At 42.6% G+C, this 13,690-nt stretch overlaps 1 long non-coding RNA gene across 5 annotated transcripts in view; it reads left to right on the forward strand.

Annotated features, from left to right (window-relative positions):
- Positions 1–13,690, forward strand: part of LOC140603627 (uncharacterized) — a 68,033-nt gene that overhangs the window by 15,290 nt on the left and 39,053 nt on the right. For 4 of the 5 annotated variants that reach the window (XR_012006540.1, XR_012006543.1, XR_012006542.1 and 1 more), the window contains exons 6-7: positions 10,261–10,337; positions 12,816–12,884. The exons of the other annotated variant lie outside the window; for it this stretch is intronic. This is a non-coding gene — a long non-coding RNA (uncharacterized lncRNA). The remainder of the gene's footprint in view (positions 1–10,260; positions 10,338–12,815; positions 12,885–13,690) is intronic. 5 annotated transcript variants of the gene reach the window in all.

Consider the following 13,690-nt stretch of genomic DNA (forward strand, 5'->3'; position numbering starts at 1 on the left):
TTAAGGAACAGACTTCTAAAAGTATGGTTTCATTGGCAAGCCCATTCCTGATGTGGCGATAGAGGCCTCACGTTTTTTTAGCCCAATTTTATAAGTTGCTTGATTCATCTACCTGTCGTTGTTCTGACTCTCATTTACCTCCTGGGGTAGTCTCTGCAGGGAAAGAAGACACTGGGTCTCTCACACTCTGGGAAAACAGTCCTTATGAAAGTTCTAGTTCTTACTGTAGGTAATCTGTGGATATTTTGACATTATACATTTTTCAGGAAGTCCATTTGAGTCAGCTGCTAAGAGATGGCTCTGTTCTCAATATGCTGATGAAATCAGGTTTCTGAATCTGCCTTGTTGAATACTCCTACCAGAGCCCAGACTGGGACATTCACTCAGGAGACTGCCTAGTCTTCCCTCCTATTTCCCAGGGCATGTGGTAACAGAGTATGATGATAGGGAGCTGCAACCCACCTGAGGGTCTAGAGGAGGGTACTGGGAGATGATAACATATGAGTTATATCTTAAAAGGCTGAGTAAAGGTTTGTAGATAAACAGAGATGGGCAAAGCATTCCCAGTGTGATCCAGGGAACAGAGAAGAGATTAGCGATGGTGAGTTGTGGGAATAACAAACTTAAGTTGAAGAATGGGTGGAGAAATAGGTACAGTCTTGAATCTCACAGGTAAAAAAAAAAAGGGGAGGGGTCATTTGAGTTCTTTAAGCAAGAGAATGACAGGGCAAATTTGATTTTACCACTCCAGCTCTAGGGTTCAGTATGATTTCAGGAAGGAGTGAATCCAGAGGCTGTTAGGAGGTTATAGTCCAAAAGAAAAGATAGCTATAAATTATTATAGTGCAGAAGAAACATTTCAGAAGCAAATACCAGCAGGATTTCATGTTTGGACACATAGTATCAAAGGAAGCTTCGATTAGGGAGATAGAAGGTGAGGAGGGACACCCAGATTCTGGTTTGGGTGTCCAAGTAGATGGCAGTGCCATGAATTCACATATGAAACGGAGGGGAAAGCATCCCGGGGTTTGTTTTATAGACTCTAAGGGATATGGAATTAAGTAGAATGAAAGTAATAGTTTTGAAAGTGCTGATTTTGAGGTATGTGTGAGATTTCCCAGTGGAGATGTTCAGCATTTGGTTTTATATAGTTTCTAGGTTCTCAAGAGGAAAAGTCAGTGCTAGACTTAAAGATTTGTAAGTTCTCCACATAGATGTGGTAAAGTCTGAGACTGAATGAGCTTGCCCAGGCAAGACAGAGGACAGTGGTCCAAGGAAAAATTTCTAGGCAGCAACTTTTAGTGGGTAGGTAGGCAAAACCCATGAGGTGGACCTAAAGTCCCACCATCAGAAAAAAGAAGCGGAATGGAAGGGCTTCAAGAGCCAAGGGAGCAGTTTCAAGGAGGGGGGCAACTCCCAAGACTTGAAAATATCCATTGGATTCTGCACAAAGGTAGTCTTCGGCAGCCCTGGGAATGATGGTCCATGGGGTGTGGCAGGAGTGAATAAATGGGGAAGAAGAGAAGGCAGAGTCTGGATCATTCTTTCACATGGCTTGCAGAGCTTCTCCATCCTGAGATGCTGGTGTAGACCACAGTCATTTCAGGGGGCCACTTTTTCTTTCTGCCTCCCCTCTTGCCTGGGAGTCACATGATTGAAAGCAAAAACCCTAAAGTAGACAGGCGAACCCCCAAAACTGATATGGGTAGAGGATTCAGGGGTGTTCCTTTCCCCAATGTCACTCCACTTGCCCTACTGCTAACCCTTTGCATCTTTTTGCTTCCCTCCACTTGTGGATGATAGATTCCAGTCTCTCATTTCAGCAGAGATCCCTTCCCATGGCGGAAGCAACAACCCAGGGGGCGCCACAGAAATGATGATAGCTTTCATTGATGCAACCTAGCTGGGGAACAGGAGTGAGACCATGTGTCAACCCTCTGAATCTGTGTGCTTTCCTGAGCCCCTTCCCCTTTAGTTAGTGGCCCTGTTCTGATTTCCTCATACTTGGTCTAGCCCCCCAATATTATTAAATATGAGATTCCTCAATACTCCCAGGGACCCAGGCTTGTTCCTGCTGCACCCCCACTGGACAATGGGGGGCTTTCTGGAAGACAGACTGAGGATGTGACTTCAGACTTCTCTCAAGTACAGTCCTTTGACTTCAGAGTGAAGGGAAGCCCCAAGATGTCCCTCCCTCCTCGATCAAATTTGAACTCAATTAAAATATGTCCAATTCTTCTAAAGGAAGGCTGGTCTTTCATCCAGAATCTCCCTGGGCTCTTAAAAGCAGGGAAGAATGAATAAGAAGTGGGCCCCTTCCCTTCATAGCTCCCCACCCTGCACCAGGTCTCAGCCGGGATCCAGAGTCTTCACCATTTACCACCACCCCAGAAGGAAAAGGGGGTTCTACTTAGCCTCTAGCCTTGAGCAGATTCTGCAAGTTCTGTCCCAGCCCACAGGGTGTGATCTCTTACTCAGGCTCTTTAAGCTTGTTAGAAGAGAAGGCAAAAGAGCAGGAGGTGGTAGAGAACACTAGATTTACTGGTGGACCTTTTGTTTGTTGTATGAAAGATTTGAACAAACCTGAAAGCAAAGGGCCAATGGACTAGAGAGACTCAAGACACAGGGGAGAAAAAGTTAATGACAGAAGTAGGTCCTGGAGGAGAGAAGGGATGGGATCACTCACAGAGGGGCTGGCTCCAAACAGGAAGAGTTAACTCATTCTTGGAGAAACCAGCAATGCTGATGTAACAGAGAATCTGATGGGCCCAAGCACATCTGAATTTTAAATGGATCCTCAGTTCTTTAAGAAACTAGGGAATGCCTCCATGGTGAGAGCCACTCATACATACTACATTTAACCCTTACAACAACCCTATGAGGTAGATATTGTTCTGATTTTACATTGGAGGAAGGAGCCTCAGAGAAGTTAAGCAACATGTCCTAGGACACACAGTTTACAAGCAGACCTGGGCTCTGAATCCAGGCCTGTTTTAGCACATGCTCTTTATATGAATGACCTTATGTTGCCCCCTGGTGCCTTAGAGAAAAGTAGAAGGAGTTGTGTCTATTGGAGAAAGCCCATGTGGGTGGTATTAGGGTACAGTGAATTTTAAAATTTCTGAAATCACCACAGGGGTGTTATCTGAGTAGGTATAAGCTTGTTCTGGAATCTAAATCTAGTTCTGGATCCTGTTCTGGATTCTAATTTGTCTAGAAATTTGTCCAACTGCAGCAAATAGCATAGGCCCACGTAGGGCCTCAAAGAGTCAGGGAAGAGCCTGGTTAGAATTTGAATTAAAAATCCACAAACAGGGGTACCTGGGTGGCTCAGTTGGCTAAGTGTCTGCCTTCTGCTCAGGTCATGATCCTGGGGTCCTGGGATAAAGCCCTGCATCGGGCTCCCTGCTCAGCAAAGAGTCTGCTTTTCTCTGTCTTTCTCCCCTTCTCCACTGCTTGTGCTCTCTCACTTTCTCTCAAATAAATAAATAAACTCTTTTTGTAAAAGTTGGCAAACAATCTCCAGATTTTGTACCTTACATTCATTACAGAGAGTCTTTGTGGTGGTCAAAAATATGGGAAGGGTAAAGAAAATATTTGCAGTCCTGGAAGTTCTTTTTATTTTATTTTATTTTATTTATTCATGAGAGACAGAGAGAAAGAGAGAGGCAGAGACACAAGCAAGCTCCATGCAGGAAGCTTGACATGGGACTCGATCCCAGGACTCCAGGATCACGCCCTAGGCCGAAGGCAGGCACTAAACCACTGAGCCACCGAGGGATCCCCTATAGTCCTGGAGATTCTTAACCAGTAACCATAACTAAATCCCACGAATTAAATGATCATCTCTCAAACTGGTAATAGTGGCTGCATCTAGAAAAAAGGACCTAGGGGATCATCCAGGGGATATTAGTTTATGTACATATTGCATCAAATACATTTAACATTGTATGTCTACATGATGGCAGACTTAGTTATTAAATGCAAAGTTCTCAGGTAACACCACCAAAAGGCAAGACTTTCATCTGCCACAGTTCTCCTTACACACAGTTTCTAGAAGAGCAGTCAGACACCAACAACCTTAAGTGCAACGATCTTGGCGCTGCCGTTCAGAGATGCCCACCTCAGCATTGCTCTGTGGAACAGCAAGGAAAGATGCTCCAGGGAAGAAATCTCAGTTTTCTTTTGGAACCATGAATGTTCCAGGACTGAATGTGGGAAAGGAAAGCAGGTTTATGGGCTCACATGGCTGTTATATAGGCTTGCTGCTGAAGTTAGACCAGAGATCAAGAGATCAAAGGGTCAATGATGCGAATGCAGGAATTTAGTGATAAGTAAAAGAGAGAGTAAGGACACTCCAGGGAAAGGTTTTAAAGAAAGTGTCTGGAAATATTGGAAAAGATAGCTAAAAAGGTATGTTGGAGCCACTTTGTGGGAATTATGTACCTCCTCATATATTCTACCTTTTCCACAAAGCCACTTAGAATTGTCCCAGAAGAAAGAATTTTGCTTTCCTTTGCCTTGATGAGCCTAGACTTGGAATTCCATTAGCTACCCCTCCCCACCTATTAATTTATTCTAAAATATTGCACACCTCCTGTGTGTTGAGCTTTGTTCTAGGTTCTTAGGAATATAGGGGTGAATAAGAAGGATAAGACCATTCTTTGCTTTCTGATGCAAGCAGTTAGAAAATAGAAAATATTAGGTATTACAGAAGATAAAATCAAAACCAGAGTGTTGAGTTAGAATATGCAGACTACTTTAGATTAGGGTGGTTAGCAAAGGCCTCTCTGAGGAGGTATGTTTAAGCAGAGACCTAATTGAGGAGAAGGAAACAGCATTTGAAGGTCTGTGGGATGAGCATTCTAAGGCAAAGGGAACAGCAAATGCAAGCTCTTCCTAAGCTAAGAAACAAGGACAATGGCTTGAGTGAAGTGAGCAAGGGGAGGGAGGCATGGAGGGAAGAGGCTGGAGAGATGGGCTCTGACGAGGGTGAGGAGCATGATTTTACTGTAAGGGCAATAGAGAGCCTCTGAAGGTTCTAGACAGAAGACAGACATGATGCTATTTATGGGTCAATAATTCTCTGGTTATGATGTGGAGAAGAGATTATAGAGGGCAGAGAATGAAATCAGAGACATCAAGAGGTTATTGCAGTATAATTCAGGGGCTAGGCTTGAGTTAGGTGGAGCTAGAGGTAGAAGGGGAGAAATGATGAGATTCAGGATATGTTTTGGAGACACAGTTAACACAGCTTGCTGATAAATTAGGCACAAGATGTAAAAGAGAAAGGAATCAGGGATCATTTTGAGGTTTAGAACTGGGCAACACGAAATTTCTTTATTTGCTGCTGCTATTATATACCGTAAGAAAACTTAAAAATTTATTATTTTATTTTTTAAAATATTTATTTATTTATTTATTTATTTATTTATTTATTTATTAATGAGAGAGAGAGAGAGAGAGAGAGAGGCAGAGACACAGGTAGAGGGAGAAGCAGGCTCCATGCCGGGAGCCCAACATGGGACTCAATCCCAGGACTCCAGGATTGCGACCTGGGCCAAAGACAGGCCCTAAACCACTGAGCCACCCAGGGATCCCCGAAAACTTAAAAATTTAAATTATAAAAGCAATATGTATTCATGTACAACACCTAGAATACAAAAAGTAAAATTGAGAAATATAAAATATTTGTGACCCCATAATTCACAATTACTACTAATTTTTTGGTACATTCATTTATTTCTAATCTTTTTATTTTGGAGGAAAACATTTTCCCATGTAATAAAATAATACATATTAATTAGGAAAAATACAGAAAAAATACACATGAAAATTAAAATCACCCAAGTATAACCAGAATTAATATTTTTGTGAATGATAGATACATATGTAGTCAACTTACTTTGAACACTCTTAATATATTGGTTTGTTTTGGGGTTTCTTAAAATTTTTATTTGCTATGAACTTTATCTTGTTATCACCACAATTATTTTTAAAATATTATTTTATTGGTGTGTAGGCACTTATTCTTGATCTCTATGATATTGTCACATGAGCCACACTTTGCTAAAGGTCCCCAGGTTGCTGAATTTTAGGAAGTTTGCCTTCACATTAACCTTCTTCCCCTCCCACTCCTCTTTAGAAATAATTGACTTGAATCTTATACTTGCCCAGAGAAACCTAAGCATTATATGGGGTCTTCTCATCCAAGCCCCCCTGGGTCACCACTCTACCATCACCACCACCCATCCACCCCCATGAAGGAGCAGGGGCCAGCCTGGCACAGCCCTTGGTGGTTACCTGCCTGACATCATTATTTGCAATGCAAAAGAAGACATATGTGGATATGTTGCAGATGAATCGTTGCATGAGCTCTCAAGTATAACCTTTTTTCCAGGAATGAGTTCCATCCAAGTGATGAGTTTTAAAGCACATGCCCTCCCAATATTCCTGGAACCATCTGCTAACAGCACAGGCAGGGTCTTGGCCACTCACCATGGAAAGCCACTTGGAAGACCCCACCTCATAGGCCAGGCCCCTCCTGGAAAGGGATGTGGGGGTTTTCCTCCAGTCTCCAGCGTGGTTCTGAACTGCCCTCCCATCAACCCCACTCCTGACCTCATCTTCCTCCATCAGTCTCCCCACCTTCAAACAGACATGAGATAAGGCTGATTGATATTACTTGCTCATTTCAGGGAGGTAGATAAGAAAGCCCAGCGCTACCTGGAGAGAGATACTTGGTGCCTGCTTCATGATTAATCGACTGATTGATTGATGAAAGATACGTTCTTTTCATTTACATCATTATAATTACGTTCTTACCATAGGTGAAGAGTGCTGTGGTTGTTAGCCAGAAGAGAATTTGATTTATTTTTAAACTACAGATGAATCTGAGTTTTTATAATCATCAGAGCCTGAGCAACTGCCACAGCAAACATGCTTCAGCTGCATGAGTCTGAACTGCTGCAGAGTAGAAAGCTGACGGATAATAATACTTTATATTTGCACCATATGATATGTTGCCATGCACTCTCTCTCCCAAATTATCACATTTGCTCATGACAACAACTTGTTGAGACAGGCAGAGATGATATTTTTATTTCCAATTTATGGGCTTAATTCATCAAACATTTATTGATCCCTTTTTATATACCGGGTCCAATGCAGGGCACTGATGCTATTGAGGGAAGGATTATATAGTTTCTACCCTCAAATTGCTCACAGTCTAGTGGGAGCCACAGAGATAGCAGCTAACTAAAGTATGATGTGGGGAGGAGTGTGCAAATGGCATGAAGCAAAATGTTATTGGCACCCAGAGGGAAGAGTAGGGAGGGCAAGGAGAAATAAATGTCACTTAGTACCACTAAGGGCCAGGTCCTGGGCTAGGGTTTTGATAGTCAGGTGTAGTCCATAGACTACTCACACTTAGGTTACCTGGGAGTTTGGTAGAAATTGAGAATCTCAGGCCCCACCTTAGACCCACCGGTTCAGAATCTGCATTTTCACAAGACATTTGAGACATCTCTATGCCCATTAAAGGTTGAGGTGGGGCCTGAGATTCTGTAGGCTAGGTGATTTACAGATTTTATTTCATTCACCACCTAGCAAAATAGATATTATTAGCTCCATATTATAGATAGGAGATGGAGTTACATAATTCTGTCCATGTTGCACTGCTATGTCATGGAGCTGGAATTTGAACTCAGGCCTCAAGGACTCCAGGCTGCATTCACTACTCTGTACTGTTTGTTACTCTCTAGGAGTCTCAGAGAGGCTCCACAGAGGAGGTGATGTCTGTGCTAAACTTAGGAGGACCTCTTCAGGAGGAGGGAGGCATTCCAGTCAAAATACCACTTGAACGAATGCTTGGTATAATGCCAGAACAGGACCTGTTGCCAAGTAAGGTGAGCAAAGATGATTGGAATCAAATTCTAAAGGGCCTTGAATGCTACCCTAAGGAACCTGAATGCATCCTGTGAGCAGATTTGGCGGCCTGCTGTGAATTGTGATTATGGGCAGGTTGCCTGTGTCAGGAGCACAGCTCTACCACTTGCCAGCAGGTTGCAGGCTGAGTTCTCTGGAAGCAGACACCTAGACAGAATCTGGAACACAAGATGGAATCAATGTCTATGAGGGGAAGAGGGAAGAAGCAGAGCTGGCCAGAGGAAGAAGTCAAAATCTCAGGGAAGCTCTGAGTGAGGATGGCCTCTCCCAGCTGTCCTGTTTTGGGCTGAAAAGGGCAGGCCTTTATCCCACCTTGCCTGGCCACCAGCTGCCCAGGCAGGACATGACCTTGGATGATGTGGGGTCTCTGCAGCTGGGCAGACCTCGAGAGAGGAAGCTGTCTGTTGATGGTGGAGTGGCAAGTCCTTGTCTCTGTCTGCCACAGGCAGTTCCCTTATTTCTGCATTTCTGTTCCTTTGCTGGCAAAATGGAAATATTAGTTGTAGACCCCTCATGGGGTAACTGGGGGATTATATGCCTGGCATATAACTCAGGATGCTAGTTATTATTATCTGCCCTGATGAGATATTCGCTGTATGCTTTCTCCTTTGGGAGGACTCAGATTTTTAAAATCTGAGGAATATAAGAGGGTCAATTCCCAGCTTGCCACTGAGAATTCTTACTTTTTCCCCCAGTGTTCCAGGTCTTATTGTTTCTCAGGACATCCTGGTTGAGTTAAGTTGTGTGAGGCAAAAGGAAAGATTTGGGTAATTTAAAGCAGGGGAGCACCATGTCAGACTTGAAGTTTGAAAAGATCTTGTGAGTTGAATCATGGAGGATGGACTAGAGGGTATATTACCTGGGTATACACTATGTTTCTGTGACATAGAACTCAAAATAAGACAAACAAGAGAGTTTCTGAAAGTGAGTGGTCCATGTGAAAAAGTGAGTGGTCAAGGGCCACAGAGGTGGCACTACTCTATGAGGCCACTCAGGAATCCAGGTTCCTTTTAATCTTATTAACCTTTTAATCCCTTAGGACAGTGGTTCTCAAAGTGCAGTCCTTGTACCAGCAGTATCAGTATCACAGGGGAATTCACTAAAAATGAATGTGGATGGGGTCCAGCAAGCTGTGTTTTAATAAGCACAGTGGGTGATTCTGATGAGAACTCAAGCTTGAGAAACACTCACCTAGGATTGTGGCCCCATCAACCAGGTCAAACCTGTGCGACCAGCCTACAGGAAGGTGGAAAGAAAGCCAGAAGAGGGCAAACCATTCCCTTTTCAAAGAAAATGCCTGGGAGCTTAACGCATCACTTTTGCTGACCTCCTATTGGCTAGAACATAGCCATGACCACATGGCTTACCCAGCTGTAGGGAACCTTGGGAAATGTAGTCACTAACTGGGCAGTTTATATCCAGTGAAAACTGGGAGGTTCTCTACCAAAGAAAAATCAAGGAATGGATTCTGGTGGAGAATTGATAGCCTTTGTCACTATCGCATTAGGACAGGCAAAAAAAGTGAGGGTAGGACTAAAGCAGTGGGTATATTTGCGAGAGAAAGGAATGTAGGATTCTCTTTTGATGACTGTTTTGATCTTATGGTGAGAGAGGAGGGAGAAGCAGATAGCTCCTAGGTATCTCTGTAAGTAGACACCATTAATGTGATGTTAATGGGACAGAGATTCTAGGGGAAGCGAAAGGAGAGGATAATACAGCCTTGTACTAAACATAATGAATTTGAGATGACTGGAGACTATCCAGGTACATATACAACTCTGTAGGCAGTTGGAAATACTTGTCCAAGGACCCTGGGAAAGATTGGTGCTGGAGGCAGGGAGTTGGCAAGTTCCATGGTAGTCAGAGCTTGGATGTAAGAGGACTGCCCCAAGTGCAACATGAAAAGAGGGATTGGTGCTGGGGAACTGTGGCACTCAAGAGGCAATCCCTGAAAGAGACATGAATAAAGAGTGGTCAGAGTGATAGGAGGGCCAGAGATCAGGAGATTAGAGAGGTCAAGGAAGAAAGAAGGAGCTGTAGGGCCAAGGCAGGTGCTAATGCTAAATGCTGCAGCAGTAACACATAGGACCAATGCTTGGAAGTGATCTTCAGTGACAACTCAGAAAACAGAGACTCAGCTTAAGGGATATGCCAGGGTTCCATAGCTGGTGGCAGAGCCAGGACTAGCCGTGTGTTCTGGTTCTTCCTATTAGGAGGGACCCCAGCCAGCCACTGTTGCCTCAGCATTCTTCCTGACACCGGGCTGGGCTCTAAAACTTGTTCTCTGGATTGTGACCCTCTGTTCATTTGTAGGACTGGTTTCCAAATTTATCAAGGTTCTTTCTGCCTCCTGTTTGCTTGAGCTGACCCACCCTGAGTCAATACACCAGGTTGGTTTATGGGCTTTTTTTTTCTTCTCAAGCATTCCACTGTCATGGCGCCTTTTGTCCTTGTGGCGTATCTTGTCCTGCATCTCAGCTTCAGAGCAATGTAAAATAGTTGTCACGCCCTTCTACCTACCATGTTCTGTCACCCCCTGCTAGAAAGATGAGCCTGATGACTAGAAAGCCTGACTCAAGTGCAAATCCATGGCACTGCTGATCCTACCTGCCACAGATTTTTAAAGTGCAGGCAGCTTGCTTTGCTAAAGGCATCGGACACCTGGGTCAAGGACAAAGCCCACCAATGTGACTTTGTGCTCTAGGCTGCCTGTTGGTCCTGAGGTTGCTCTTGGAGTTGGCACCATACAAAGTTGTTCATCTCCGAAGTGCTCAATTTGATTTTTATTATTTTATATTCCTAAATTTTTGACAATTGTGCATCAAGGGGCTTTCAAGTTAGCTGAATTCTATGGCAGCTTCCAGCATCCTGCTCCTGGCGAACATTTTTGCCTGTTGAAAGGATCCTGCAGCTACAGGCAGACTCTGACCATCTACCAACAGGCTCACTGTCAATCCTGAGCTATGTGATGACTGTAAGGTGACCTGAGTTTTTATATATCTTGTGAGACCTCTATGGGAACACAGTCATAACGATACAGCAGTTCCCATCTTGAGTACTGTTGATAGTACTGTTGACTGATTTTATTTCCTATTAATATGAACTAGACTCTTGATGACCCAAAACAAACATATTCACATGTTCCTTGTTTCATGTAAAAGCAAAACTTCAAAACGTAGATCAAATAAACCAAGATCTGTTATGCTTCTGTGCACTCTTGTAACGGGTGAAACAGACAGGACTCTGTCAACTTTGACATGTTGGATGACCTTGAGAATTCAGTGATTTCCTATGTCCTAGAACAAAGGTTAGCGGTTGTCAACAGAAACAAGGCATATATACCACTGCTAAATACTACTGCTAGTTCTAAAATATATATTGAATTGGCTCACACTTCAGTTTTTGCTGCTACCACCAAAGTCCAAGCCATCATGACACTATCACTGACATGGACTATTAACTAGTCTCTTTGCTTTCATTCTAACCCCCTCCACCCATTTTCTACACTAAAGCTGGAGTTGTCTCATAAGTGAATTGGACCATGTCATTCATCTGCTTAAAACTTATCTGTATTTCTTCTCATCTCAGAGAAAAATCTAAGCTCATCACCATGGACTATGAGGCCATATGTGATCTGGCCACTGTCTGACTGTCCCATCTCATGTTATACTGCTCTCCTCTCCCTTATAATAACCTGTCTACACTAGCTTTCTTCCACCTTATAATGATCTATCCATACTGACTTTTCTGTTTCTTGAACACAGGGCCACCATGTGCAGACATGCAGGTTGTGCACTGTGTAACTCCAGGAGGGGCATTCAGTAGGCTGCAGGGTGAATGACGCCCCTGGAAATATACAGCATGGCAGTCCAGCTTATACATGCTGTGCTCTTCCCCACTGCAAGGTCTTGGTATTTGCTGGTGCTGCTTGGCAATCCATCTGCATGACTGGCTCTTTCTTGTCATCCACTGAACAAATATTCCACAGAGCACTACTTATAGCAAGCAGAACTGGCTACATAATTTGCAGAACCCAGTGCAAAATGAAAATAAGCTCAGTCTCAGCTTAAATGTCACTTTTCCAGAGGGGTCCTTCCTACCCAGCTAAGCCAAAGGAACCTTGATCAGTGTGTGAAGGCAAGCTAAGGACTCCCTCTCCTTTCCAGGTTAAAACATAGCAGTTTAAATTGCAGTTGAAACAAGGATCCTTGGTTCCACTTGCACTGTGATTTTAGGCTGAACATTCAATCAACATAATAGGTTTTGTATTTCTCTTTAATGAGGTTTTGGGCAGGTTCTCATATTTCTATAAATTGGCCTTCAAGGCAATGACAGGCCTCATAAGCCAGGGAGAACTTCAGTATACAAAGATCAAAAAGGCCCCATTACAACATTGTAAATTGAAAAATGATACTACGGTTGGATTTTTTCTAATAAAAAACAACAATGCACATTTTATGGAGATAAAAATTTCATATATAGTAATGAATTCAATTGTATTTCAAAGTTTAGTAGAAATTACACAGTTACCAACTGGCTAGCACATATTTTCCTCTGCCTTTGGAAGTTCAAGTTTTTGCTTTTATGAATTAAAATAAAATTATTTAAGTATAATTTTATCCTTGAAAAGTCAACATTTTGTTGCTTGTAACACTGTGAACTCACGTATTTAAAATACAGTTAGTTCAATATATATTTATTGCCTTCATTCTCTAAGACATTTATTCATGTTGGATGACAAATTTCCAAGTATGATATTTGACTCAGAAAAAAAGGATGCAGAGAATAGCTTCTTTAAATATGAGATCTTCTCACCTTGTTTTTTTTTCTTCTTCTCACCTTGTTATGAGTTTCTCTCCTACTCCCAGGAATTCAATACACTCTGCCTGAATAACAGAAGAAGTAAAAACTTTAAGGATCTGTGACAGCAAGATAAGGCAAGCACATGTAATTTTCAGAGAGCCTACCATTCCCACCATCATCCTCTGACGAAGCAACACCATATGGGGCCTCAGATACGGTTTTCTGAAGTGAATTAGCCTTGGGTTACTGCCAGAAGCAAACTAGTAAAAATGCGATTCCTAAAAGCACTCGTAACCAAGGGAGAAACAGTTTCTGCCCCAAATTTTTGCTAATTTTGTAAAAGCAGACATTTAAAAAAAAGAGAGAGAGAGAGAGAGAGAGAAAAGAAACAGCCCTAAGAATGAAAGGAGTTTATACTTGTGTGATGTAAAGAATGAAAGAAAAAGCTAAACCTGCATACGGTGCCTCACTCAAGACATCTTGTCTTAAGCTATTATGAAGGAGGCCAACCCCGACTTCCTGCCTTTTTGCCCCACTTGCTTCCCAAAGGGTATCTGATAAACTCATCTATACTAAAGTATAAATGACTAATAATGATTCATGGATTACCTTCTATAGGAGTATTTGCTTTAAATAGGGAAATAGATCTTTTCCAAATAGCTGAAAGTTGAAAGTTTTTGTGGTAGAATTTCCTCAGAGCCTAGCAGTCAATCACAAACTAGTCAGTCTTGAGAGAGATATCTGTTTGCTAGTCCTTCTCATCACTCAGTTGTAAAGACAAGACAGAGAGCTCCCCCAAATCTCTCACCCAGTTACTCCTAATATCAACATTTTATATTATTATGGTACTTTGTCGAAACCAAGAAACTAACATAGGTCCATTACTATTTTTTGGCACTCTGGACTTTAATAGGGCTTCACCAGCTTTTCCATGTTTCTG

Source organism: Canis lupus, chromosome 14, assembly GCF_048164855.1.
Source record: "Canis lupus baileyi chromosome 14, mCanLup2.hap1, whole genome shotgun sequence".
Taxonomy (NCBI): domain Eukaryota; kingdom Metazoa; phylum Chordata; class Mammalia; order Carnivora; family Canidae; genus Canis; species Canis lupus.